Genomic DNA, 27,891 nt, shown 5'->3' with positions numbered 1-27,891 from the left:
CAAAACCTCAATGAGATACCACCTCACACCGGTCAGAATGGCTAAAATTAACAAGTCAGGAAACGACAGATGTTGGCAGGGATGCGGAGAAAGGGGAACCCTCCTACACTGTTGGTGGGAAGGCAAGCTGGTGCAGCCACTTTGGAAAACAGTATGGAGGTTCCTCAAAAAGCTGAAAATAGAGCTACCATATGATCCAGCAATTGCACTCCTGGGTATTTACCCCAAAGATACACATGTAGGGATCTGAAGGGGCACCTGCACCCCAATGTTTATAGCAGCAACGTCCACAATAGCCAAACTGTTGAAAGAGCCTAGATGTCCATTGACAGATGAATGGATAAAGAAGATGTGGTTCATATACACAATGGAATATTACTCAGTCATCAGAAAGGATGAAATCTTACCATTTTAGATGCCATTTTAACCACTGCTTTGTAATGTGAGCAGACTCAGCCACAGCCCTGCCTCCCAAGGAGCCCCTCAGCCTGCCGCTCCACATGGCAGGGTCCCTCCCTGCCGTCCTGGAGCCAGGCATACAGTAGGTGCTCAGCAAGGATTTCAGTGGGAGTCTTATAGAGGCCACCCTTGGTGAGAAGTTGGCCGTGCACATGTTCAATCTCTCTGGGACGACCGCTGAAGGGGAACACAGTGTGAGAAGCCCTGAGCATCAGGCAGACCCCGCCCCACCTGCAGGGAGGTGGTCTCAGTTAGAAGATCCCCTCCCCAAGCCGCTGAAGGGGTCCCGGCAGGGCCATGGCAGAGACCCAGGGTCACAGGCTGCCCACGCGCATTCCCAGTGTTGGTTGGGGTCTCTGGGGTTCCCAGCGCCTTCTCACCTGCTTTTGCTGGAACATTCCACACGTTCTTTCCCATGGCTATAGGGTTGGGTTGTGGTGCTGGGCCTGCATTTCTCTCACCCACTCTACCTGGTCAGTCTCCTGGGTGATGTGGCTCCCGGGTCGGCACCGTCTGCCCCTGGGCAGGCCCTCGCCAGAGATGGCATGACCAGGGGGCCTTCTGGCGGGGTTCAGATGATCACAGGTAGCAGAGGGCACTAACATCCGTGTTCGGGAGTTGGCCTGGCACTGGACTGGAAAGGCTCAGATCTCAGGGCTGGGTTCCCTGAGTTTCGGGTCTCCGGGAGTCAGAAGACACTGGCTTGGCAGGTTTCCTCTGAATGGGGAGGGGCACCTTCTGAGGGTTTGAGTATCTGCTTACTTAGTGGAGCAGGAACCAGGGAGGGACTGGAAGGGTCAAGGTGTGGCTCAGGAGAAAGGTGCTGGGGGCATGGACTAGGGCATCAGATTCGGAAGGACTGGGAGATCCAGCATCATGGTTTACTGATGGATTGCTGGGGTATGGGTGGAGGGAGGTGAGAGACTGGGGTGTGGGTACAGTGATCCCAACTGGCTGTGGTTCCCACAGGCCATGTGGGCTGTAGTCCCCCATGAACTCTGGTCCCCATGAACTGTGGTCCCCCCATAGGCTCTGGTCCCCCCCCCGTGGACTGTGGTCTTCCCCATGGGCTGTGGTCTCTGTGAGCTGCGGTCCCCCATGGACTATGGTCCCCATGAACTGTGGTCCCCCCGTGGGCTATGGTCCCCCCTGTTGGCTGTGGTCCCTCCGTGGGCTGTGGTCCCTCCCGTGGGCTGTGGTCCCTGTGAGCTGCGGTCCCCCGTGGACTATGGTCCCCGTGAACTGTGGTCCCCCCCGTGGGCTGTGGTCCCTGTGAGCTGCGGTCCCCCGTGGACTATGGTCCCACAGTGCCCTCCCACGGGCTTGGTCTGGACTGCTGCCTCCCTTGGTCCTGCAGGCCCTATAGCCCAAGCCCCTCCAGAGCAGGTCCTGCCCCGAGACACCTTGTCACGGAGCTGGTGCAGCCCTCCCCCTCCGGGGTCTCTGAGAAGCCCGCCCGAGAGGCCTGCTCTGGCAATTGCCTCAAGGCAGAGCTAAAATTAGATAAAGCCATGCCCCAAAGATGCCCAGTGGCTGTGGCCATCCTTGTGGGCTATTTCTGAATCACTTGCTTGCGTCAACCAAGCCGGCCTGCCCCCAGGAGCCAGGGGGCCACGCTGGCCTTGAGCGGTGGAAAGGGCAGGGCTGGTGTTGAAAGGGGCTCTGTCCTCCACGGGGGCTTCGGCCCCAGAACAGCACACAGGGGCTTTGTTCTCCAGCCCGGGCCCCGGAAGGCCCCCTCCTTCAGCTGGGGACCTGGGGGTGTCTGGGGGGGCGGGACGGGACTCTCCAGGTCGTGGCGCAGGCTGACGGCCCCCCCCAAAGCGACTGCCCGAGCGTCTGCCCGCCTCACCCCTTGCCCAGAGCCCGGCCACGCGGCCGTGCCTGTCTGACCCTTGCCCCTGCCCGCGGGTGAGGCGCGCCAGGACGGGCAGCGCCCAGAACCCTCGCGGGACGGCTGGGAGAGCTGGCATCGGCCGCTGCACCCTGGTGGAAGGGCCAGCATTCTGATTTCTTTCACGGGCACTTTTCCTTCCCAGATCTCAGCATTTTCTCATTTTTCTTCAAGACAGACATGCATTGTGCTTTGCAATGAACACGATGCTAAAGCCTTAGCAGGCGAGCCCTGCTCTTCGGGTCCCAGAGATGTTCCAGCGGCCACGTTCAGGGCCCCAGGACCCCCTGACCCAACCCCCTTCCCCAGCCCCCCACTGGTATTATTCAGAACCTCTTCCCCCAAGACCATCTCTGAAGACGCCCCCTGCTGCCGGACAGCACCCCCCCCGGGCCAGCACCCGGTCCCTGCCGGCCCCTCTGACACGTCCTGCCCCCTCGTCCCGGCCCTCCACCTTCCCCTGGCTAGCTGGCAGGTACATTCTGCAAGTGTCCACCCCAGAGCAGCTCCTTACCCTTGCCAGCTATGGAGATAAACTCAGCCTTCAAACCTGAGGTCGTGGGTCAGCAATCCTGGGCAGCCCCCTGACTGCCTGGGGCAAATGAATCTTCCCCTCCAGGTGCAATGGAAGATCACGGGTTTAGAGTCAAGCTCTGCTGCACCATTTTCACCCAATGTGTGAAGCACCCACTGTGTGCAGGCATTGTGCTAAATGCTGAGGATGGAGCGTATGGGGAGAAGCACGGAGCTGCCCCCACGGAGCATGCCATAGAGGGGCCGGATGCAACCCAGTGAGGGACCCAGACAGTTACTTGCTGCAGGTCGGGGCAGGGCAGGGCATTGTGGGAGACAGACACAGTGCATGAGCAGGTGATGGGTCAGCGGGAGAGGATGTCCAGGTAAGACCTGGGGGCAGAGGTCCAGGGGAAGAACGGGTATGGGGGGGACCACACGTGCAAATGTCCTGAGGCAGGAAGGAGGGACTGTGGGAAGAAGGAGGTCTGTGAAAGTCTGGAGGAAAGGCCAGAGATCCCGGGGTGTGTCCTCAGCAGGTCAAGGAGCCCCTGGAAGGCCCTGAGCACTCGGATGCTGGTGGAGGCCTAATGGGGGGTAAGAGAGTACTGGGTTCAAGTGGGGTTGCTGCCAACACCCGGACGAGTGGGGTTTGGACCAAGTGGTGGAGCGGATGGGCAGGGTGGACAGGCAGGCTTGGAGGCTGAGCTCACAGGCAGAGCTAATGCAAGAGAAGGAGGGGGGTGTCTGGCACGCCTGGGGCCTCTAGCTCTGGGAGTCCAGGAGCCTCAGGGAAGAGGGTCCAGGGAAAGATGGGGCATTCGTTTTATGCAGGTCCCGTGGAGTGTCTAGGCTGAGCTGCCCTCTGAGCCTGGGGGCCCAGGATGGGGAGGGGTACAAGGAAACCCTTGGCCCACAGGAAGGGGGTGAAGTCGTGAGGTCTTGGGGTCCCAGACATGCAGGAAATCCCCGGCCCCAAATCTGGGTTTCTTCATCTGTGAAATGGAGGGAATAATGCTGGACGTTCTGGTCCTTTAAGGGAAGTATGATTAAAGGAGGAACAGTTTCTGAAAGTCCTGGGGCATGTGGGCTCATAGCATGAGCCGAACCCCTGTTCCGCCGTTGTCCCTGACCCCATGCACAGGCCCGGAAGCCCGGCATGGCCGCGGCAGGTTCTCTCCGCGTTGGGGGCGCTGAGCCCGAGGGCCCCACGCGTCTCTGAGCCGCCAGCTCAGTGAGGCTCCCTTCCAGGTAGGCGCTGGGCACGCAGACAGGGGGCAGTGCAGACTGCCAGTGGGGGGGCAGGGTCAAGGAGGGTCAAATCTGGGGGAGATGGTGCATCTTCGGGGAATGGGAAGTGAAGAAAACCATGTCTTGCCAAAATACAAAGACCCCTTTGATATAAAGACTCTGTGGCAACGTGGAGGACCAGTGAGGCATTTTGCTCCTGGAAGGACATTCCAGATATTAGAGAAAAAAAAATTGCTTTAAGACCCGAGGCTTTTTCAGCAGTGAAGAATAATCATCTCATTGTTATGAAATGCCAGGGAGTAGGAAATATTTTCAGGTACAGTTGGCCAAATTATGGCTTGTGGCTCTTTGAAATATGAAGTCCTCTTGGATCCATTGTAAACTGTCTCAGTCCGCGGGTTTCACTTCAAAGTTACGGTCCCAATTTAGCAAGAACAAGCTAACTCCCCTCGAACAGAGATCATTTTCCTAAACGTGTGTTGCTGGAAAGATTCTGTGACTCCTTTGGTTCCGAAATAACGTGAGCCTTCCAGGCGGGTGGCAAAGTTGGGGGGTTCCCGTGTGCCCCTCAGAGGCTCCCTCATGACCACGGGCCCCTTAGTGCTGGAGAACTGCTGCCTCCACAAGGATTCCTTCTGCTGAGGCTCTGCTGTGCCCAGATCCCGCGGGGCACCTGTCCCCGGCCCCCCGGGATCCCTGTCGTTCCTCGCCTCTTAGCTCCACGTGTTTGAGGGGCTCTGGTCAGGCGTCTGCAGAACTGTCCACTGTGGAGCTTCCTGCGTCCCTCGTGGACTCTGGCGAGCACAGCGCCCAGCGGGGTGCCCTCGCGTCACCTGCAGCTGGGGCTCAGGTGTCACTCCAGCCAGGTGCTGCGACGCTGACCGCCCCGTGACGGTGAGTCTGCCCCATCCCCCCCACATTGTCCATCAGAAGCCAGCGTCCTAGTCAGCCACACACACACGCAGGCCTCGGACCCCACCTGCCCAGGGGAGGAGTCTCAAGGAACGTATGTTACATGTTAAAACCAAAAAAGTGATTAATAAATATCTGGGGGAGACATTTTCAGGCTGTGCAACCAGCCCATTGCTCCCACTAACCCTGCACCCAGTGCTTCCATAAGGAAGGAGAATTTGTGCTTTCTGCTCATTTGCGGTTCCTTCCCCAAAGTCCCTTGGAACAGGATGCTCCCTGCGGTCTTCGAGACGCCGTGTCTGCTTGATCGATGAATGGTCAGTTTTTCTCCAGGCGTTCTGCAAAAGTTAGCACACGCACAGGTTTGCACGACCACCACACCCAGGATCCGCTCTGTGCTCCCCAACGCGCTCCCCCACCGACCCGTAACCCCTGGTCCGTCTTCCTCGCTGGGATTCGACTTTTCCAGGATGACCATAACTGGGATCGCCGGCTCCCACGCCTTACTGCCAAGTGGCGATCCGCGCTGTGGAGCGGCTCTGGGTGGTTTCCAGCTCACCGCTGTTCCAGATAAAGTGGCTCTGGCGTCCTAGCCCAGGTTGTTTTGTGTGAGCCCTGGTCTTCACCTTCTGGCACAAACCCCAGGAGTGCAATCCTGGGGCCTATGGTACTTGCATGTCTGGTGTTATAAGAAACGGCAGAACAGTCTGCCCGAGTGGCTGCCCCACCCACTTCCCCCCACGTGCCTCTCCCACGTGCCCCCACCCATGTGCCCCCCACGTTCCCCCATGTGCCCCCCACATGCCCCCATGTGCCCCCACCCACGTGCCCCCACATGCCTCCCAACTTGTCCCCACGTGCCTCCCCCATGTTCCCCCCCACGTGCCCCATGTGCCTCCCCCACATTCCCCTCCACGTGCCCCCCATGTGCCCCACCCACGTGCCCCCACGTTCCCCCCACGTGCCCCCATGTGCCCCCCACGTGCCCCCACCCACGTGCCCCCACATGCCCCCCAACTTGTCCCCACGTGCCTCCCCATGTGCCTCCCCACGTTCCCCCACCCACGTGCCCCCACATGCCCCCCACGTACCCCCCACATGCCCCCCACGTGCCCCCACGTTCCCCCCACGTGCCCCCATGTGCCCCCCACGTTCCCCCATGTGCCCCCCACATGCCCCCACGTGCCCCCACCCACGTGCCCCCACATGCCCCCCAACTTGTCCCCACGTGCCTCCCCATGTGCCCCCCCACGTTCCCCCACCCACGTGCCCCCACATGCCCCCCACGTACCCCCCACATGCCCCCCACGTGCCCCCACATGCCCCCCATGTGCCCCCATGTGACCCCAACGTGACCCCCATGTGCCCCCACATGCCCCCACGTGCCCCCCATGTGGTCCCCCACGCCGCCCCCCACATGCTCCCGGGCCACGCGGAGGAGCCAGTTTTGAAGGCACAGGGTCTCGGTCTTGCGAGTGCCCCTGTCCTGGGCTTCCCATCGGGAGCTCCAAATTCCTCGGGCCGCACCTGCGTTTGCCCTGCTGAGCTTTGGGGCCCCTCCAAGGAGGGTGTCCGCCTTTCACGGACACAGCCAGGGGGTCAGGGGACATTCTCTGATGTCCCAGGGCCCCAGCCTTGGGCGCTGGGAACCTGGCCGCGGGTGCAGCCTCCCCGAGCACTCCTGCCCCCCGCGGCCCTCCCCTGCCTCAGTGGGCTCCTTGGGGGCTGTGGGACAGCTCTCCAGGGCCCTCCCCATCGTCCCTGTGGGCATGTGCCCCGGGGTGAGCACGCCTTCCTCAGCGCACCCGCCCGGGCCTTGGCAGTCGGCTGACAGTCTCTAGCTGACCCTTCATACCACCTGGGGCGGCATCCCACAGCCCCTGCTCAGGTCCTCCCTCGGGGCCGGACCCCAGACTTCAGGCACTTCGATGGGCTCAAAAAGCTTTAACTTTGCAGTGTGTCCAGCTTTTCTCTTGTCCAGGTGGGAGCGAAGCTTCCTCAGTGGGGCTGGAGGGCTCTGCTGTGATCTCCGTGGGGTCACGCATCCTCCGGCCCCAAATACAAATGGCCCAGGACCAAAAAGGCACATGCATTATGGACCGAGGCTCCCTGAGGAGACACTTTGCACCTTCTGGTTCCCTTAACTCCACTGTGGATGGGCCTGGCTAGCTGCCCTGCCCCCACTGTTTCCAGCCCACACTTCTTTAAGAACCTTCGCTGGCCCTGGGTAGCCAGGCCAAACAGCATGCTCTAAATAATGCCAGGAACGGGCTTGGCTAAGGAAACCACCAAACAGGGATTGGGGGGGTTGTTTAGGGGCCCCAAATGCCCAGGTTCTGGGCTGTGGCCTCAGGCTGGGTGTTGAGGCTTTGATGGGTCCCAGTCTGGCCGGAGCCCTCCGCCACCCCACACTGGCCAGAGGGGCCCTCAGAGACCAGGCACTGGCCACAGGGGCCCTCGGAGACCCCGCACTGGCCAGAGGGCAGCTGGGAAGCCTTCTGTCCCAGGGTCCAGGGAGCACCGAGGGTGGGGGTCAGGGGAGGCCTGGGACTGAGGGGCAGTAGGGCTGGGGGAGGTGGGGCCCATAGCAGGGACCTCGTGGGGAAGCCCAGCCTTCCATGCAGAGCAGACCCTTCACTGTGGTGTAAGGCTTCCATCCACAGAGAGTCACGTCCCCTAGGCCCTCTCGTCAGAGCCTTCTCATGGAGCCTACTGAGGAGGGGAGGGCTGCAGGGGCAGGAGCACTCAGGGAGGCCACCCCCGAGACCAGGTTCCCAATGCCTGGGCTCCCCAGTTCGGTCAGGGTCCTCCCTCCTCTGGTCAGTAGAAGGCATGCGTCCAGATGTCCACATGCCTTGGGGCTCCTTCCAGGCCCAAGCTCCAGAGGGCAGGTCCACCTTCTCCCCAGCGCCATCCCTGTGCCCAAAGGGCCCAGCTGGGTGGACGCCGAACACACCGTGCCCCTCATTTCTCATCCACACAGGGGCACTATTAACTGAAAGAAAGTGCTCCCCTGAGGCAGGACAGAGACCCAGGCCCCTTTTGGTGGCTCCATATCCAGGGGGCAGATGGCTCAACATGACAGCGTAGCCACAAAAAAAGCAAGGGTGGGGTTGGGGGGGGCTCGGGAGGGGGTGGTTGTGGCCGGGCCCACGGCTGCTGTTACTGTGGACGCCTGGTTGAAGGTGCAGCCTGAGGACGCGCCTCTGACCTCGCTCTTGCCTGAGTGTCCGGTCATGACAGAGGCACAGGGAGGACAAGGCCACAGGAGCAGAGGGGGCGGGCCACAGCGGGCAAGACTTGGAGAAAACAACTTTTCTTTTAGAAAGAAGGCAGTCTCTTCAACAAATGGTGCTGGGAAAACTGGACAGCCACAGGCAGAAGAATGAAACCGGACCATTTCCTTACACCACACACAAAAATAGACTCAAAATGGATGAAAGACCTGAGAGACAGGAGTCCATCAAAATCCTAAAGGAGAATACAGGCAGCAACCTCTTCGACCTCAGCCGCAGCAACTTCTTCCTAGAAACATCGCCAAAGGCAAGGGAAGCAAGGGCAAAAATGAAGTATTGGGACTTCATCAAGATAAGAAGCTTTTGCACAGCAAAGGAAACAATCAATAAAACCAAAAGACAGCCGACAGAATGGAAGAAGATATTTGCAAATGACTTATCAGATAAAGGGCTAGTATCCAAAATCTATAAAGAACTTATCAAACTCAACACCCAAAGAACAAATAATCCAATCAAGAAATGGGCAGAAGACATGAACAGACATTTTTCCAAAGAAGACATCCAAATGGCCAACAGACACATGAAAAAGCGTTCAACATCCCTTGGCATCAGGGAAATACAAATCAAAACCTCAATGAGATACCACCTCACACCAGTCAGAATGGCTAAAATTAACAAGTCAGGAAATGACAGATGTTGGCGGGGATGCGGGGAAAGGGGAACCCTCCTACACTGTTGGTGGGAATGCAAGCTGGTGCAGCCACTCTGGAAAACAGTATGGAGGTTCCTCAAAAAGTTGAAAATAGAGCTACCCTACGACCCAGCAATTACACTACTGGGTATTTACCCCAAAGATACAAAGGTAGGGATCCAAAGGAGTACATGCACCCCGATGTTTATAGCAGCAATGTCCACAATAGCCAAACTGTGGAAAGAGCCAAGATATCCATCGACAGATGAATGGATAAAGAAGATGTGGTATATATATACAATGGAATATTATGCAGCCATCAGAAAGGATGAAATCTTGCCATTTGCAATGACATTGATGGAAATAGAGGGTATTATGCCAAGTGAAATAAGTCAATCAGAGAAAGTCAATTATATGATTTCACTGATGTGGGGAATTTAAGAAACAAGGCAGAGGAACATAGGGGAAGAAAGGAAAAAATAAAACAAGACACAGAGAGGGAGACAAACCCTAAGAGACTCTTAACTCTAGGAAACAAACTGAGGGTAGCTGGATGGGAGGTGAGTGGGGGGCTGGGGTAACTGGGTGACGGGCATTAAGGTGGGCATGTGTGTTATATGCAACTGATGGATCACTACCTCTGAAACTAATAATGTGGTATATATTAACTAAATTGAATTTAAATAAAAAAATTTAAAAAGAGTGTCTTTTTTTAATTTTGATTTTTTGCATTAATTTAAATTTTTGTTATTTTTGTAAGTAGGCACCACACCCCAGTGTGGAACGCAATGTGGGGCTCGAACTCACAACGGTGAGATCATGACCTGAGCCAAGATCAAGAATCAGATACTTAACCAACTAAGCCACCAGGAGCCCCTCATTTTGCCTTTTAAACTATTGTGTTAAAATATTGCTTGTTTTGATGCCTGAGATATTTGGCATCTTTCCCCTTAAAATTTGCCACCAGGCAGGTGTGGATGTGTGTGCCTGCAGGCATGCGTGCACCCACGTTGTGTGCGCGTGTGTGTGCGTATGTGTGTGTCCATCTCTTGCCCTGTTAGGAGGTGGACGGTGGGTGAGGGCCCTGAGCCTGGAGCTGGACTTGCAGCTTCTCATGGGCTCCTGGTAATAGGGGACAGGGCACCTTCCACCTCCTGACAGGGCAAGATACAGACGCACGCACACACACACACGTGCGCACACACGCACATGCATGCACACACGCACATGCGTGCACACATGCACATGCATGCAACACATGCGCGCGCATACGCGCACATGCATGCAACACACGCACATGCATGCAACACACGCACACACGCGCACACACGCATGCACACGCGCACACACAAACGCACGCACACATGCATGCACGCGCGCACACAGACGGACACGCACGCACACGCACACGCACTGCTTTTCACAGGAGACCCAGGGACCCCGTCTCTCTTCGTGCAGGAAAAAGACGTGGGCTTCATCCACATTCAGGCCCGATGGGACAGACGGGCCCGCGGTGCCCAGGGCTGTCAGCTTTGTCGCTCGCCCTCTCCCTCCTCATCCTCCTGGTGACGTCCTCACATCCATAGGAGGCCCCAGGCTCTGGATGAGGAGGCCGGCCGGGGAGTGGAGGCAGCCCTGGGCGCTGGCACAAACTCTGGGCAGGGAACTCACAGCACGAGGGAGCCCCCTTCACACAGCAGCCGAGCCCCGAGCCTGGGAGGGGGCACTGGTGTCCCCTGGGCAAGTGGCCGCGGGCCGGGATTGGGCATCCAGCAGGAAGCTCTGGCCCTAGTCTGTCCCGGGTCACCCTCCGGCCAGTGTGGACTTGGCCAGTTCTCTTAGGCACATGGCCTCCATTTTCCAAAGACACGACGCAGGGCAGGGTGGGGGGAGCTCCCTGCAGGCTGGCAAGATCCTTACCGCACAGAGCGTTCTGGCGGGCTTCGGCTGCAGACGTGTTTCTCTGTCCCCTGGGCGGGCAAATGGGGGCCACCATCCCTCTGCCCTGGGGCCCAGCAGGAAGGGAGCAGTTGCCGTTCTGTGGGTGGCAGCAAGCTCCCAGCCTGGGTGTTTCAAGGCCAAGTGTACCATCCACCAGAGGAGCGCCAGCACATGGGGAGGAGGTTTCCTTCTTCGTCCTGGTGGGGACAGACCCAGGAGCGGTGGAGGCTGAGCTCCGGCTGACCCGGTCCTGGGCCGAGGCCGGGCTCGTCAGGATGCACGCGGTGCCCACAGCTGGGGGCATGCGGCCCCCGCTCTTCCCCCATCCGACTCCGACTTGGACTGGCCGTGTCCTTGGGCTGTGGCCCGAGAGGCCTGAGGCCAACATCGCCTTCACCAGTTCCTGCGGTCAGCTCTGGCCCTGCCTGGAATGGAAGGTGCAGGAGTGGAGGCCGGGCAGAGGCGGAGCCGTCTGGGGCTCTGGCTTTCCGTGTTACGCCAGCATGAAGGCAAATTTACGGAGGCAGCATCTTTATTACCTCTACCCACCAGGGTGCAGACAAACCTAAACAAAATGAACAACACAAACCCTCAACCGTTTGGGTTTGATTTAGCAACTTGGGGTACCGCTCAAACGTTCAGATCTCTCCCCTGTCCCCTCCAGTACGAGAGCTGATCTCTCCCCTGTCCCCTCCAGTACGAGAGCTGGGTCCTGCGCTCACTCAGCTCACGGGGCTCCCGCCACACGGATGTGACTGGTGGATCTGAGCTTCAGCGTGAGGCCCTGTCGCCTCTCGTTGCCGCGGCCAGATCTGCTGTCCTACAGCTGGGAGGTGCCCTGTGTCTTCTTCACGGCACAGCTGGCCCCGGCATTGACGACCAGAGGTGTGGAGACTCGGGGCTGGAGGCAGGCCCCTCCTGGACCTGTCTCACGCTCGAGGTCCCCACTGGCCCTGTGTCAGGCCTGTAAGGGAGGAACCCCCTGGAATCTCAGATATTTTAGAGACTACAAACCACCCCAGCTTCCTGGAGAAGTGTCCTTGGCCCCAGTGTTTTCTGCCCAGCATGTTACCGGGCAAAGTTCCCATGAATCTGGGTGAGCCCTCCTTCCCTAAACTGGGACACTGCGTCAAAACACAAGCTTTGAGGGGCAGGGCAAACCCCTCTTTGTGGATACCGGCGATCTGTCCTCTGCCGAAACCCCAGGAGCAGCCACGGGGTTGGCCAGGAGGAGGACTGTATTCCATTTTTCTCTGCATCTCCCCTCATAACTGAAGAATCTGCACTTGTCTAATAAGTCCTGAGACCCGTAATGGGCCCAACTCCCCATGTTTGTTCACACGCTCATCAGACGCACACTGCCGCCTCCCGCAAGCGAGGTGGCACCAGGCACCGGGGCCCAGCCCGGCTCTCAGCACGGACAAGCCCGCGGACCCCAGGCCGAGGCACTGGCGTCTCCTCTTGGGTTCCCCAAGGCTTGAACTCTCGCCCACACCGCTGATTTTTCAGCGGAAGTCGGGCCCCACGCTAAGCCGGCCAGGCCACACCCCGAGTCCCCTCCTCCCCCTGCCCTCCGGCCTCGCTGGCCCCCTCTCCGGCCCCAGGCCCCAGCCCTGCCTGTCCGCAGGTTAGCATTGGCTGTCCGACCGCCTGCCTGCAGTGCTGCTCCCCCAGGAAGCAGGCCCCCCGCCTCACGTCCTCCAGGGTTTGTGTCTGGGGCTCCTCCGAGGGCCCATGACGACCCACCTAGAACCCCCCCAGCACCCACTTTATTTCGCCGGCGGGGACGAGCGTTCAGTGACTCACTGTCGCGCAGATGCTGCTGACGCGGGGTCCAGATACAGGAACGGGTGAGTGAGTGCGTCGTGGGCGGCCGGCCGCGGGCGGGGGCGCGGCCCGTGCATCGTGGGGGAAGGCAAGTTAGGGGTGGGCTTTTACACCACGATCTTAAAGCCTGACCCTTTTCCCTCAAGGGAGTGTAGGGACGGATTTCACCGTTTCAGCTGCTCGGCCGTGGATCCCGTAACACAGGGGCCTCGCGTGGGTCCGATTTTCGGAGAATCCACCCCAAAACCTCTGCCTCCGACTCCTCTTCCAGAGCAGACCGTTAGCGGCCTCGACTGTATAAAGTCCTTCAGGTTATCGAGGGCTTGTCGATTTCTATTTGGGAACTTACGCTTCCGGAGAGAGTCGTGCGTGGGACCCGGGCCGCGTGCTTTGTGAGGTTGCGGCCCCAACTCTCCACACCCCACCTCCGTGGCCTGACATCCATCTCCGCTTTTCCTTTGTCTGTGTCTGCGTTCAGTATGTTATTCTTTCCTCAAATCTTTAAATGACGTGCCTGGTTTATGTAATTCCAATCTTTTTTGGTATCTAAAATACTTTTAATCCCAAAGGTGTTGCTTGGACGGAATCCCACAGGAACGGACCAGGAAACAGCGCCTTCTCCCTACGGCCGCTGTTTGCGGGTCCCACGTGCTAGTTCTCTGCTTGCTGCCTGGTTGTACGCGGACGTCCCCGCCGGCGCCCTTCCTCAGCCCTGCGCCCCCCACCCGCCGCCCCCTGCCGTGGGGAGCGCCCTTCCTCAGCCCTGCGCCCCGCCCCCGCCGCCCCCTGCCGTGGGGAGCGCCCTTCCTCAGCCCTGCGCCCCCCCAACCCGCCGCCCCTGCCATGGGGAGCGCCCTTCCTCAGCCCTGCGCCCCGCCCCCGCCGCCCCTGCCATGGGGAGTGCCCGTCCTCAGCCCTGCGCCCCGCCCCCGCCGCCCCCTGCCGTGGGGAGCGCCCTTCCTCAGCCCTGCGCCCCCCCAACCCGCCGCCCCTGCCATGGGGAGTGCCCGTCCTCAGCCCTGCGCCCCCCACCTGCCACCCCCTGCCGTGGGGAGCGCCCTTCCTCAGCCCTGCGCCCCCCCAACCCGCCGCCCCTGCCATGGGGAGTGCCCGTCCTCAGCCCTGCGCCCCCCACCTGCCACCCCCTGCCGTGGGGAGCGCCCTTCCTCAGCCCTGCGCCCCCCCAACCCGCCGCCCCTGCCATGGGGAGTGCCCGTTCTCAGCCCTGCGCCCCCCACCCGCCGCCCCTGCCGTGCGGAGCGGCTGGGCTTGACCGCTCTGATTTCCCGCAGGTGCTGAGACTCCATCGGGAGGTGTACCTGTTTGTGTTGGTTCTGTCTCCACGTCTCCCATTTCTTGGCTCATCGCCGGCGCCGTGCAGTCCACGCGCGCAGGAAAGCGTCTCAGCTTTGCCGACCCCTCCGCGTGCTGCTGTCTGTCTGGACGTAGAGCCTCTTTCCTGCCAAGGGGAATCGTCGGAACCCGCTTGGGAGAGCAGGCCGGGGGTTCCTCTGTGAAGTTTCGTGGGACTGCAGACCCGCCGTGAGGTCTGACAGGCCGGTTCTGTCCCGCCCCGCGGGGCGGCCCCATCCCCCGCAGCCGCAGGGCCTGCGGGGCCCATGCGCTCTGCGGGGAAATGCGGAACCCTGCTTTCACGGCGGGCGGTTCCAGCAGGCCCGAGTGCAGCCGGGCGGCCAGCGTGGTGGCGCCATGGCGGGGCCTCCGAGGAAGGGAAGGCCCACGCCTCCAGGGTCGCGGCGGGGGGGGACGGAGGGAGCAGTGGGACAGCAGGTGCCAGGCACCACGGCCCCCCGACAGGTGAGGAGGTGCCTCTCCGTGGCCCAGAGGGAGTGCAGTAACTTCGTGACCTTGAGCACGGTGGCCCCGCGGGCCTGGAGTGAGGCGCCTGGGACAGCAGTTTGGCCTGCAAGGACCCCCCACCACACCCGTGTGTCGGGCCCCATGGCTGGGGCCGAGGGCCGGTCAGAGCAGCCCATTCCGAAAGGCCCAGGAAATCGCAGCGAGGCCGATCCGTGGGAGGCAAGAATCCCTAGGAGTGTCCCGTGGTTCTCTGGTCCCTGGGGCCTTGTAGGGGCTCCCAGTGCCCGAGCCCCTCTGCAGCCCAGGGCAGGCACCCACTCAGCCGCGGCGGGCGCTGACGGATCCGTCCTCACAGACCAGCCTGCGGGATGCTCACGAGCCCCCCATCTCCCGCTGCTCCTCCCGTTCAGATCTTGGGTGGCAGCCCAGTGTTGACGGTGGCCCTGATTTTGCCGCGTGACACCCCAGTGTTCCTCAGACCCGCCATGCACTGTGACCCCAGGATTTCCCTGGCTGACACGGTGCTCAGATACACCAGCTAAGGGACACGCAGGGCTCCACAGTTGGTGATACCTGTTTGGCACATCCTGGACCTTGGCTTACCTGGGCAGGGCCTGGACCCTCCCTGCGCACACCGTGCCCTCCCCAGCCCCGTGGTCCCCAGCTCAGCACAGAGGAACGAGTCCGCACACGGGAGGGACGCTTCCAGGAAGGGGGCAAGGGCTTCCTGGAGGAGGGGGCACTGGGCACGACCTTGGGGAAGGAGCCCACCGCCCTGAGGCTGGGCCCTCTGCTCTTCTGGGCATGTGCAGCACCCAGGGCCCCTCTGGCCACGGGGGTCCAGTGGCCTGTCTCCCCGTGGTCCCCATGATCTGGATTTGCTGCCACAGAGGTCCCCTGGCCTGAGGGTCTCTGAGAACCCACCAGGGAAACAACCCCTGTGGCTTTTCTGCAGCTTTGCTCTCCACACGCGGGTGTGGGAACCCTGTGGATGCGGCCGTGGGAACCCCCCGTGGACACGGGCGTGGGACACCCCCCACCCCGTGGATGCAGGCCTGGCCACCCAGGGGCTCACCTCGTCCTGGCCTCAGACTTCCACTTGGAGAGGGTGGTCCCCACGGCGGTGATGGGCACTGCTCCCACGCCCTTCCCAGCAGTGACCTGCTCTCACCTCCTGCACTCAGCGAAGACCTCCCCATGGGACATCAAGTGCCCTCGGTCAGCCCTGAAAAGTGTGATGTCTCATCATGGTTTCTCAACAAATTGCCCTGAGTACAATGAATCAGCTTGCCTACCTTCGAGGCACAACGTTTAGAAGGTCTGTGGTTTTTACACCTGGGAGGAAGAAAAAGAGAAATCTCCCAGGTGTTTTCATGGTTCCAAAAAAGGAGAGATTCGTGGCCACAGGTATGTCTGGAAACCCTGCCACCTGCACAAAGCTTCTTGTGGAATTTGCCAGGAATGTTCCGCGCGGACAAAGGAGGAGCTCCTGCTTTTCTTCCCAGGGGTTGTAGGAGAGTCAGCGAGCCAGATGCAGAGCTGGGATCATGGGCCCACGCAGTGATGGCGGAGACCCCGAGGCGAGGCAGACGATGGGCCAGCGCCGCTCTCTGAGCCACGGGAGCGCATGGACGTGCCGGCCCCACGGATGGGGTGGGTGATGTGGCCCCGGGACAGCCCCCTGGAGCTCCAGGCCACTTCTGTGAGGACAGGACGGGGGTGTGTTGGTGACGGCAGGCCACGGAGGGGGCTGCACAAACACGTCCGAGATTTCTCATAGACAAGACTGCCCTGCTTCTCTGTGAGTTCTCAGGACTTGACGCTCAGCCGTAGGGAAGCGCGTGGGTTTTTACGAAGAAGGGGTACCATACTCTAGTTCTAGGTGGTGAGCACATCAACCAATGGGGGGGCAAGATCAGGCCCAGGAGATGCGCCAGCTCTTTTCTCATGATGCTTTAATATAAAAGCCTGTATGTTCATTGCTCCCACTTTTCTGGTTAATCGGCCTTTTCCTTCTTGTCCCATTCAACAGTTTTCGTATCCACGTTCACAGGCCACCTCATACCTGTCCACACCAAACAGTATGTTTAGAAGATCCCCGTTTAGTGCATAACCACATCTCACTTAGACACATCCTGTGGGTGGCAGATGAGACCTTGGTCATGTTGCCACTACGTTTTGGCTTCAAGAAAAGCTGCCGTGGCTGACGATGAGCCAAGAGGAGTGAGGCGAGGTCCCCGTGGGCCCTGCGGGACACACGGGAAGTGAGTGACCAGGAAGGGGCCTCCCCCGCCCTCCTGGCCCCGACCTCACACATCCAGCCTCCAGAGCCGCGAACAACACACCTGTGTAAGCCGCCCGGCACGTTGTGCTTTGTGACAGCAGACTGAGGGGACTAGGGCCCCTCGGGGAGCAGTTTTGTGCTATTGTAAGATCATCTGAGCTGTCGTAAAGTCCTGCTTATAAACTAAAGAAAAGGGAGCAGTTATGCACCTTACAAGTCATTTACAAAATGTTTAATCAGGTGATGAAACGACCAGAGGATTACTAAAATGCCCACTCTTCTTATACCCCAAAATAACTCTAAACCTTGGTAAGAAAGACTCCAAATTTGACATTTAAAATGAATAATATTATCACTAGGAAAAACCATATAGGGCTTATTAAACATGGGGACTGTGGTTTGGCTCCCTTTAAAAGAAGGTTTAATTAGTAGGCTTTGCTTTCCTTGTTAGAGCAGAAAGCGAGCGGAGAAGGCTGAGCTCCCACGTCCCCCACACGGCTCGTCCCCACTGTGGCGGCCTGTGTCTCACGTCGGCGGGGAGGGCTCACCACCTCTGCGAGTCTGTTGACACAGGATTGTAAACCGAGGTCCCCAGCTTACAGCAGGATTCACCCCTGTGTCTGACATTCTAAGGGTACGACAAACTGACAAACATCCACTCGTTTGGCTCCTGCGTATTAGGTGCAAAGCCAAACGGGGCCTTCCAGAGATTCGAATGTGGGGGCAATCCTCTTTGTTATATTTTTCCTTCTGAAAACATGACCTTTAAGGGAATGTTTTAACCACTGGCCACAGTTCTGCACACACCCACGAGCACGTTGTCTTATCTATTGCAGGGTGTGTTGCCAATTTGCCGACGAGTAGCTCAGAGCGGTTTTTCCTTCTGAGTGTAAGCGTATACTCACAACAGAATCTTCGATTCAAGCTACAGCTTGGTTTCGTGCAAGCGTTTTAGTTTTCCGGGCTATAATCTCTCCCATGTGAACACCTGCACCCATCCGTTCGTGCGTTTGCTCGCTTGTCCGTGCTTTCTGCCCAGGTGCCCGTCACCCTACAGACTGAGGTTTCAGCCCCATCTCTTCTCAGAAAGCACAGGCTTTGTTCAGACAGACCCAGGCTGGGGCTAGAGTCAGCGCATTGCTCACACCATCGTCACCTCTGGTCCCACCACTGTGGCTTCAGGCGGTCCCAGGACAGGAAAGGGAGAGGAACAGGGAGCAGAGGGAAGAAATCAACAAGTGGGGATTTCCTGCTCATCCGAGTGAATCAACAGCCCCGTTATCCCTGGGAATTTAATTTTAGCTCTTAAAACTTGGTCTTTTATACTAGTATAAATACCAAAATTATAAAATGTGCAAATTTGTCTAGATGAAAATTCCTATGTTGCTCTTGACATTATTTCCCCCCTGAAAGTCACAAGCTGTGCACCGTATGAAAGTGGACATTCTTTCTTTCATTCGTTCTTTCTTTCTTTCTTTCAGTGGACATCCTTTCGTTGTCAGTGTATCTGAGGTTGACACAGGAAAAGTATTTAGACACAGAAAAGCTGTTTTATTCCTAATTGTTCCAGGCATCTAAATGTCGGGAAACAGCCCTGTACTGGGGCCAGGTGCTTTGTGCTCGGAGGACCACCGGGCGTGACACTGCTGAGACGCGGGAGGCTGGGGTCTGGTCCGGTTTACCCCCAGTGGCATCTCCCAGAGCACAGCCACCACCAGCTAGGCGTTGCCGGGGGCCCTTTGACCTGCCAGCACACAGGTGAGGGGACAGGCTTGGCCACCCTCGTCCTGCCCCTCGATCTGCCCCTACCTAGCTGGCACGTGTAATCTCTGGGGGGGAGAAGCAGATGCAGTGGAGACACTTCGTAGGCAAGGCGCTCCAGAACGTGCACCAGAGTCACCCAGAACTCCGATGATGTTCACATCTGACCAATTCCCAGTCCACACCTAAGACTGGAACGCACACTGATTAGCCATTCTGGAACACACCACGCACACCTGAGTGCATGCCAGGCTGCCCACCCTGTCTGGGTGTGCCTTGTTCACAGCAACACGCATGCAAACTCAGCCCCTCTCCAGAGGGACGCTCTTTTTACTAAACCTTTCCTTCTGTATTCTTTCAAGCTTCATGACAACAAGCACGGAGAGGGGGGTAATTGTGCAGAAAATCCAAATGAAGCTACAGATAAATGCTGAGGATTGAGAGTGAATTTAATGAAGGCATGGAATTGGGGGTCGGTGATAAAGATGTTCTAGAATTGGCTGGGATGGTTGCCTAATTCTGTGAATATACTGAAAAACATTGAATTTTAAATGGATGAATTACGTGGCATGTGAATTATGTCTTAATAAAGTTGCTGTTTTGAACAGTGAGTTTAGCAAGAACGCTGGATATAAAATAAACGCACAAAGGTCAACTGTACTTATATAGACCTGTAACAAATAATGAGGGAAATAAAAAGAGACTTTTAAAGGGACACCATCTCCATAGCATTGAAGAAATATCAACTATCCCTAATAAATCCCACAAAAGGTTCTGGAAACTATAAAACATTTATTAAGGTAGGTTAAGGAAGACCTAACTAAAGAAAGGAAAATGACATATTTGTGGATTAAAAGACAATTAAATTAATCTACAGATGCACTGTGATCCCAGTTAAAACCCCGGCGTGGGGGTGGGCTTGGGGAAGGGGCATATCGCCAAGCTGATTCTAACGTTTACATAGAAATTTGAAAGGATGAGAAAAGCCAAGACAACTGTGCAGAAGATCGAAATGAGGGTCTACACAACCAGATACTAAGAATTAATATAATGTAATGCTATAGTCGTTAAGATCGGGTGACAAATAGACCAAAGAAACGGAACGAAGGGTCCGGAAACAGACACACACGTATATGTGATGCTTGATTTATGATAAATGTGGATTACAGAACAAGGGAAAAGGAAAATCTCTCTAATAAGCAATTCCAGGTTAATTGCATATCCATATGCGAACGATGAAACTTGAGTTGTAGTTTATACCACACACAGAAGTCAGTTCCCAGTTGGCCCGTAGGTGTACACATGAAAGCTAAGCCATAGGTGCTTCTAGAAAAAAAAAACAGAAGATGTGTCTAGCACTGAGCCCTGGAATCCCCATCCTTAGAGGGTTTCATTCATGGGTGGGGAGGACCCAGAACCAAGAAAACCAAGCAGATAGAACAGAGAGCACAGAGCCAGTTGCAGGGGGTGGGGGGCTGGGGGTAGGTGGGGGCTGTGTATGTGCAAGGACGTAGAGTTACGGCATCAGTTAGCAGGGTAGACTGGCAACAACCCCAGGGTTACTGATGAATGCTAGCCTAGCCAGATAATGGAATATTGTGCGGCTCGTAGAAACAGCCATCTCTGTATTGGGCTGTGGAAGAAAACCCCACTTGGATGGTGTTGGGTGTATCCAGGTAGAGTTGAGAGGAGGGAGCGTGACATAGCACCATGCCCTCCAGGGAGGTGAAGGCAGGGGGCCCACCCACAGGTCAGCGCGACCCACTCAGAGGGAATTTAGTGATGCTGCTGGGGGCCTGGCCGAGGTGAAGGAATCTGACCTCTGCTCGAGTCAACACCCACCCACTCCACATCCAGGGCTAGCCAACGGCGGAGGCTTTGGGAGGTTTCTCTGGTGTCTGCAAATTGGCCAGTGGAATGTTCAGCCCATTGATGGTCAATCGGATGGAGCTTGGATTTCGAGTCGGATGAGGAAGTTGGATTCTTACCAGAGGAAGAGGGCTCCTCATGGTCAGCCATGCACTTAGCTGGTCTAATGCACGACCTCTGGCCTCGGTCCTGTGCCCTGCACCGTACCAGCTGCTCGGGGAGGCAGGACGATGGAGGCACGAGTTCCTCTTTGGGGATCCACCTGCTCCTCTCAGGGTTAGCACACACGCACACACATCGTTCACCGTACGACCCAGGCTGGAGACCCCAGCTTCCCCGACTGGTCCTCTGGTTTGCGTCCTGTATTCCTCGGGCTCGGTTCTGTCTCCCACTTGAGCTCAGATGACCTGCTCCTGGGCCCTCGCGCAGCAGTCAGTCACTGCATGTTTGTTAATGAGAATAACACGGGGAAACGGAGTCCCAGCAGAGGCATGCAGTGGCTCGTGATGACATTTAGAGACTGACAGCTACGTCCAGACCCCTCCTGGGGCATTCTCAGATGTGAGGCGCCGCCGCATCGGCCTCCTGGGAAGCTTGGACCGGGGGCAGGGCAGCCTCTTCCTCCTCCTTGCTGTGTGGTTGTGGGCAAACTACTTGACCTCGCTGGGCATTCAAGGTCCTCATCAGTAAAGTGGGAGTCAGGATGAATCCAGGAACCTCCTCGTGCAGCAGCTTGAGGAGAAAGCGGGAGTGCTGTCCAGCACACGGCATCTGGTCTGCGGTCACTTGAACCCAATTCCACGCACTCTGACTTGTGGACCGGGGGCCTGGCTGCTGGGACCTCCAGTCTCTGAGAGACAGACTTCCCACTTGTGGGCGCGCTGTGTGGCCATGTGTGCATCGCTCTGCAGACCTTCAGGCTGTCGGGAGTGACGGTCTTCGGGGAGCACCGCAGCCGTGGAGGAGCGAAGAACGAGACAGGCTGGCTTTCCGGCCTCGGTGCTGGTGCGTGAGACTCAGTCGGCTCGGGGGAGACTCCGAGCCTCCGCCTCTGCTTGTTCCTACATCACTCACACGAGGGGCTCTTGAATTTACGGAGGGGCGTGCACACACACGCTCTGCACGGGCCCACACGTACGAGTGCACATTTGCACCTAGATCATGGGGACCCTGGGCCTGGCTGGCCTGGGACCACCGCAGTTTTAGACTGAAGATCCTATGCCCGGCGGGGCAGGGTGGCCCACGGCTCCAGGCGGGCTGGGGCAGGTGGTGGCCCCGACCGGGACTGAGGCGGCTTTTCCAGGACACACACCACACCCCGCACTCTCCGTCATGCACCCGCACGTTTCAGAGAAGTTAGTGGTTGCTGATACCATTTTAAGGGACTGACCAGTTCGACTGGTCTGTTTCTAACCAGGAAAACCCGGGTGAGGAGTCCGAGGGAGGCCGGGAAGTGAAGGGCTGGGACTGGGTCACACGTAGCCTAGTGACCCCCCGTCCCCCTCCAGGACAGGGCCTTGAGGATCTCCGGCTTCTCGGAGCCCAGCTGGGCCTTCTGAGCGCAGGTGCGGGGCGTGCGGTCATGGCTCGCCCACGCTGGGCTGGAAGCATGTCCTCAGGAGCCGGGAGCTGCTCAGCATGCTCCCTCGGCCAGTTTCTGCTGCCCCTGCCCCACCCACGTCTCTGACTGGGGTTTCTGCAAGGAGGGCCTTGCTCCAGGCAGGGGGTGCCCCCACCCCCCGTCCCCTCCATCAGGCCTCGTGGCTTCACCTGGATGTGTTCCTTGCTCTGGGGGAGGCTCTGGCTGCATTGGGACTGTGGTATGGCCGGGGGGCAGATGCCAGGGCACAAAGGTGAGGGGTAACAGTGTGCGGGGGGGCGGCCAAGGAGACTCGAGGGAGGGCCTGGTCTGCCCCCAAGTCTGCAGGACTTCTGGCCACACTGGGCCCTTGCTCCAAAGACAAGTCTTACGGATCCTCAGGACATGGCTGACGCTGAGCTCCAGTCCACATCCCCAATGCCACAGTCCAGTGATGCCCATGTCCCAGCTCTGGGGACACAGGGAATCCTCCAACCAGGACCCCGGATGAAGCTGCATCGTGTCCTCTGGGGTGGGGACTCACTCTGGGGCGGGGACTCACTCTGGGGCATCTGAGGGAAGCTGAGGTCTGCTGAGGCCTGCTGAGCCCAAGGACACCCAGGCCCGGGTCCCACAGGGAGAGGGACACTGCGGCCCAAACCTCCAGCAAGGTCTCCACCCATCACACCTCCCAAGACACGGGCCAAAGACACAGTGGGAGACAATTTTGCCCAGTAACTTCGCACAGAAAAATCAGAGTTGGGGCAGGGTTTTAGCCACGGCGGAGATGACTCGAAGCAGGAGCTGAGGCCTCAGACCCAGAAGCACAGCTGCTGGAGGGGGCCGGTGACATGCGGACCACGGGGGAGCCCCCTGGTCTCACGCTGGCTCACGACGTCGGACGGGGGACGAGCCCTGAGCTTGTGCTGGAGGCACACGTCTGGACGCCTGCCAGCCGCGCCCGGGGCTGACCTGGCAGGACGGCAGGCTCAGGCGGCTCCGCACCGGCCTCTCACACTTTCCAGGGAGGCTGTGCCGACAAAACATACAAGCAGCTCAGCAAACTTGTCTGAGTGACGGTTAAAGACCCTCCCGCCTGGCGTGCGGGGTGCTGAAGACTTGCGTTGGGCGCACATTCAGCGAACACGAGGGCTGCAGAGCATTGTGGATCTGAGGCCTACAGAGGCCGGGCCTCCCTGACTCCCCATGCCCACCGGCAACAGAGCCTGGATGGCACTGGGGTCACTGGAGGAGGCACCTCCACTCCTCGCCCTGGCCCTGGAGCCAGAGAGGGGAACCCCTGCTTTGGGGGTGCACTCAGCCTGTGTGCGGCCTTGACAGGTCGGCTCACCTCTGTACCCCGCCCCCACAGGAGCCCTGGGGGTGACCCTGGGCCCACGGTTTCTGGGGAAAGCAGGGTCCAGAAGGAGCGTGCATGGCCCACCCTTCCTGTGGGGGCAGGAGGGCTTATCTGCCCCTCCCAGGACCATTTCCTTCCTCCCACACTGGTGACCCTGGGGCCCAGGCTTGGAAAATCTGACTAGTGAACAACAGCAGACCTCCTCTTTCCATACATCGGGAGGCTCATGCCCTGATCCTGCTCACTAGCATCTGGGACCCATTTCCTGCTGGTCGAACACTGTACGCCCTGGGCCCCAGCCAGCTGGCCTGTCCGGACCTTCGGTCAGCCCCTCGCCTGTCAGCACACATGGAAGCCACCCAGGGCAGCTTCTGCCTTCTCTCTAGAGTGGCCGCCGGCGTCTGGGGCCACACAGGGCCTGAGATACTGGGAGGTGAAGGAGAGGGGGCTTTGCAGAAGCTATGCCAGAAATCCGTGCTCCTGGGGCGGGGGGTGCTCATGGGGAAGAGGCCCGTCCGGCCCGTCCAGCTGCCGGACTGGACAGCTGTCCTGATCCAATGCCTGGCGCCATCCCCTGGTCATGCTCTCTGCCCCCCTCAGGGCCCATGCACAACTTGGCAATCCCCACTGGACCCTCAGCAGCCCCCCTGCTCTCAGCCCCGCAGCTCTGTCCTGCGTGCCAGGCATCCCCTCTGCCCATCCACACACCGTGTTTGCTCATAGCCTTGCAGCTGGAGGAGCTGAAGCTGGGGGACCCCCCGCCAGGGGCGGGGGGCTGCAGCACCCTGACCTCGGCAGCTCGTGCCAGTCTCCCCCAGGAGGGGCAGGGGTGGGGTGGGGGCAGCGCAAGGGGAAGCCTCTTGCTGCCCCCCACCCCGTGTGCCCCGTCTCCGCAGTGGGCCCAGCTTCATCACTGTGTCCTTCATACATAGCAGTTCACATGGACCAACACGCACACGCTTACACACACACGGATGATCAAGCTAGAATGAGGTCTTGAGGGTGGGCTCTAATCCAATATGAGTGTGTCCTGAAAAGCAGAGACTCGGACCGAGAGACAGACGCTCAGGGGGCACGCCATGTGAACATGGAGGCGGAGACGGAGTGACGTGTGTACAAGGCAAGGAGCCCCCAGGATTATTCACCAGAAGAGCCTGGAGCAGATCCTCCCTCCCAGCTGTTGGGGGACCCAGTCCTACAGACACCTCATGTCAGACTTTGGGCCTAAACAGCACCCTTCTAAATAACTTAGACACTGTTGGAACTGAATGACGGTGAACATCTAACATGCCCTAAATTACGGGATGCAGCCAGAGGGTGCCTCAGGGAAACCCCTGGCTTTAAGTGCTTGCCGTAGAAACCCAGAGAGGCTTGACATCAGCAATCTAGGTTTCCACCAGAAGAAGCTGGGAAAAGACAAGCTACATCCAAAATATAATAATATATAATAATAATGAAACATGAGCAGAAATTAAGGAAATTGAAAACAAACAAAAAGATAACAGCAAAAATTGATTTTTCGAACACTGTAAACATTGAAAACTCTGAATAAAAGACAGAAATTGAGGAGGAAAGGAGAAGTGTGGACGCAGCTCGTGGAGAATGGAAGGAGGTGGAGAAGCGTTGTGAACCAGTTTGTGTCGATAAATCCAACAGCAGTGGCAGCTCGAACTCCTGAAAGATAAGGCCCACCAGCACCAACAACAGTGAAATCGGAAGCCCGACAGGCCCTATGTCTCTGTAAAGATCGAATTTATCATCAAAACCTTCTGTGGAGAAAAACTGCATGTCCACGTGTTTCCCTGGTGAGTTTCAGCAAAGATTTAGGGAAGAAATATTATCGACCTGACACAAGTCGTTCAGAGATCAGGAGCGGGAATGACGTGCAGTTCGGTTTAAGAGGCTGACATCACCTGACACCGCGTCTGACGAGAGATAAGAAACTAAGAGAGGAATGTCCTACATGAACAGACACAGTGAATACTAGAGAAAACGCCCACAAAACACGAGAGGCATGAGTCACACGGTGGACCGGGCACAGTGTGGCCCGAGAACACAGGCTTGCTTCCAGCTGGAAAGTCAGTGTGATTCTCCATCTTTGCAGAAAATGCCAATGATCACCTCAGGAACGCAGAAGAGCCCTTCCACAAAAAGTCGGCGCCCATTTATGATAAGAGTGCTAACCAGACCAAGACTAGGTTGCGGCTTCCTCCCGTGACACGGACTCCATGAGAGCCCTGCGGGCAAGTCCACGTTTAGTGGGAAGTTCGGGAGCGGACCAGGGCCGTCTGCTCTGACCACACCCACTCCACGTTGTCTGGGCACCAAGCCCATGCAATAAGGCAAGACGAGGAAATCAGGGCATGTAATCTGGAAACTGTGCTTCTTCCTAAGGGATTGTCCGTCACCCCAAACCCATTCCGTTCTCTGGCCGGCGTTGTGCGGCTGAGGCTCTGCGATCCACATTTCTACTTTGTCCCTTGGCTCCTGGGTACGATCTGCCAACGGTCCAGAGGGACGGAAGGGCCGAGTGCCTGGAGGAGATGAAGTCCTGCGTGCGGTCCACATGGCACAGTCGGTGGGGAGGGTCCTTCCTGCGTGCGGTCCACACGGCACCCTTGGTGGGGGAGCACCGTGGGGCGGTTGACAGAGTGCCAGCCGTCCACGCTCCCAGCAGACGCACACTGGCACGTTTACGGGGGGTGGGACAGGAAGGCTCCCACCTGCTCCCCACTGGTTCCAAAAGCAGCCGAGGGGCCGTGTGAAGGCCGTGGGACGAAATGTAGAAAATTAACACGTCAGAGGCAAGTCTGTGCAGAAAGTTCCTGTCTATTCTTGCAACTCTAATTTTCTTCAGGTTTGACATTATTTCAAAGTGAAACCCTAAAACATACATGTAAAAACAGCTAGGTCGGGGACAGAATCACCGTTTCTTTCAAAGGGAAGTGACCGTATGTTCAAAACCACAGCAGGGGAGGCTCCGGCTGTTCCGCGGTCAGATACGCTGATGCTGCACATTTTCCCAACTGACCTTAGCTCCCCAGGCTTGCATTTTCCCCAATCAGATGTTCTTTCACACAGAAAGAATGTTCAGTTCTTCACTTTGCTCTCGGTGATGCCTTCCTGATGAGCGCCGCTGCGCATGCCCAGAGCCGGACCCCGTCCCTTCCCAGAAGTTAAGAGCGGCGGCTCGCTGGATGCGTGTGGCCGGCACCGCGCGGGGCGCGGGCGTGTTGCGAGCCGTGCGGGTGAGCTCCCTCCCCTTAGGCAGCCACAGTCTGGTGGGTAGAGAATCCTGCTCCTCTCCTGTCGGACCCGGGAGGAGCGGTCGATGTCCCCGTCCGATGTTCGATGCGTCACATAAACAACAGCCCCGGTGTCACGAAAGCCCACTGCGTACGTCCCGTGGATTGTGCCAGGTGCCTGGGGAGCTGGCCACGCCTGCTCACGATCCCCCCGCCCGAGCCCTGCCCCTGGACGGAGGGCTCCCGGTCAGCGCAGGGCGCGCGTGGGCAGCCGCGGCTGGCCCAGGACGCCGGGATGGGCTGGGTATCGGGTGTGTCATCTTTGCTCGGGGACCCCGCTCTCCTTGCTCTCTTTTGCTTTGCTCCTGCCCACAGATCTGACCAGGGCCGACAGTGACTGCCCCAGGCTCCCGGGGACGAGGGCCACGTGCATATCCCCCCTGAGGGAGGCAAGGACCCAGATTCACGGCCAGTCTGGGGACTGAGTCGGGGCCTCCGGGCAGAGCCAGGATCCACCGGCCCTCCGTTCATCTGTGCTCCTGAGCCCAGGACACACCGCTGGGTACAGAGCTGGACAAGCGCTTCCCTGGGGCGGGGGAGGGATGGGTGTGCTGGTCGGAATCATTACCTCATTCCATGTGGAAACCCCGGTGAGCCCCTGGTTAGCGCCCTCCAGAGCCGCTTCCAAGTGCTGCCCACTCGCGCCACGTCGACGCCACGGAAGGCGCTGTTACCCTCCCCATGGACAGAGGAGGAGGCAGGCGGAGCGAGGCGGCCTAACTGGGAAGCACAGAGCCCAGATTGGAGCACTAATCCCCCAGGCAGGCAGACGCCCAGAGGGGCTGCGGAGAGGGATCCGTCTAGGAGAGCGTGCCTGGGCTTCCTGGCCATCGGGGACCCTGGCACGGCCCGGGAACGAGGAGCTGACGGGGAGGGGGAGGGACGGTGTGTCCTGCAGCAGGGTCTGCCCATGCAGGGCACAGGCGTGCCGAGAAGGCTTGCTGGGCTGGTGGCAGAGCAAGGGGCCCGCGGGGACAGCCAGAGCCTCCTGGCCTTCCCTGGAGTCCAGGCCCCAGGGCAGCGCCTTCCTCAGCTCCCTGGTTAAAGCCTAGTCGGCCCCTCCTCTCTGCCCAGGCAGTCCTGTGGGGGCCTCCTGCAGGCTGCCCCTCGTCCGTCCCTCCCTCACACCAGCCAGAAAACAATGGAACAAAACAGACCTGCTCACAGTTGCCATCAGCATCCTAACGC

At 58.5% G+C, this 27,891-nt stretch overlaps 2 long non-coding RNA genes across 3 annotated transcripts; one reads left to right on the top strand and one right to left on the bottom strand.

Moving 5' to 3' along the window:
- Nucleotides 1-2,787: 2,787 nt before the first annotated feature.
- On the bottom strand, nt 2,788-12,877 carry LOC135362517 (uncharacterized). The gene is made up of 3 exons (XR_010407320.1): nt 12,704-12,877; nt 10,877-11,462; nt 2,788-5,367 (listed from the first exon to the last, which is right to left on the bottom strand). It is a non-coding gene; the product is annotated as an uncharacterized LOC135362517 (long non-coding RNA).
- On the top strand, nt 12,417-19,411 carry LOC135362518 (uncharacterized). 2 transcript variants are annotated; one of them, XR_010407323.1, is made up of 4 exons: nt 12,419-12,747; nt 12,871-13,201; nt 13,294-13,400; nt 14,017-19,410. It is a non-coding gene; the product is annotated as an uncharacterized LOC135362518 (long non-coding RNA). The 2 variants fall into 2 exon arrangements; XR_010407322.1 differs by having other exon boundaries at nt 12,417-12,747; nt 12,871-13,400; nt 14,017-19,411.
- The last annotated feature ends 8,480 nt before the right edge of the window (nt 19,412-27,891 follow it).

The sequence above is a fragment of the Mirounga angustirostris genome, unplaced genomic scaffold, assembly GCF_029215605.1.
Source record: "Mirounga angustirostris isolate CCGP_5_RB_7025 unplaced genomic scaffold, mMirAng1.0.hap1 SCAF_1, whole genome shotgun sequence".
NCBI lineage: Eukaryota > Metazoa > Chordata > Mammalia > Carnivora > Phocidae > Mirounga > Mirounga angustirostris.
This window is presented reverse-complemented; position numbering and strand designations above follow the sequence as displayed.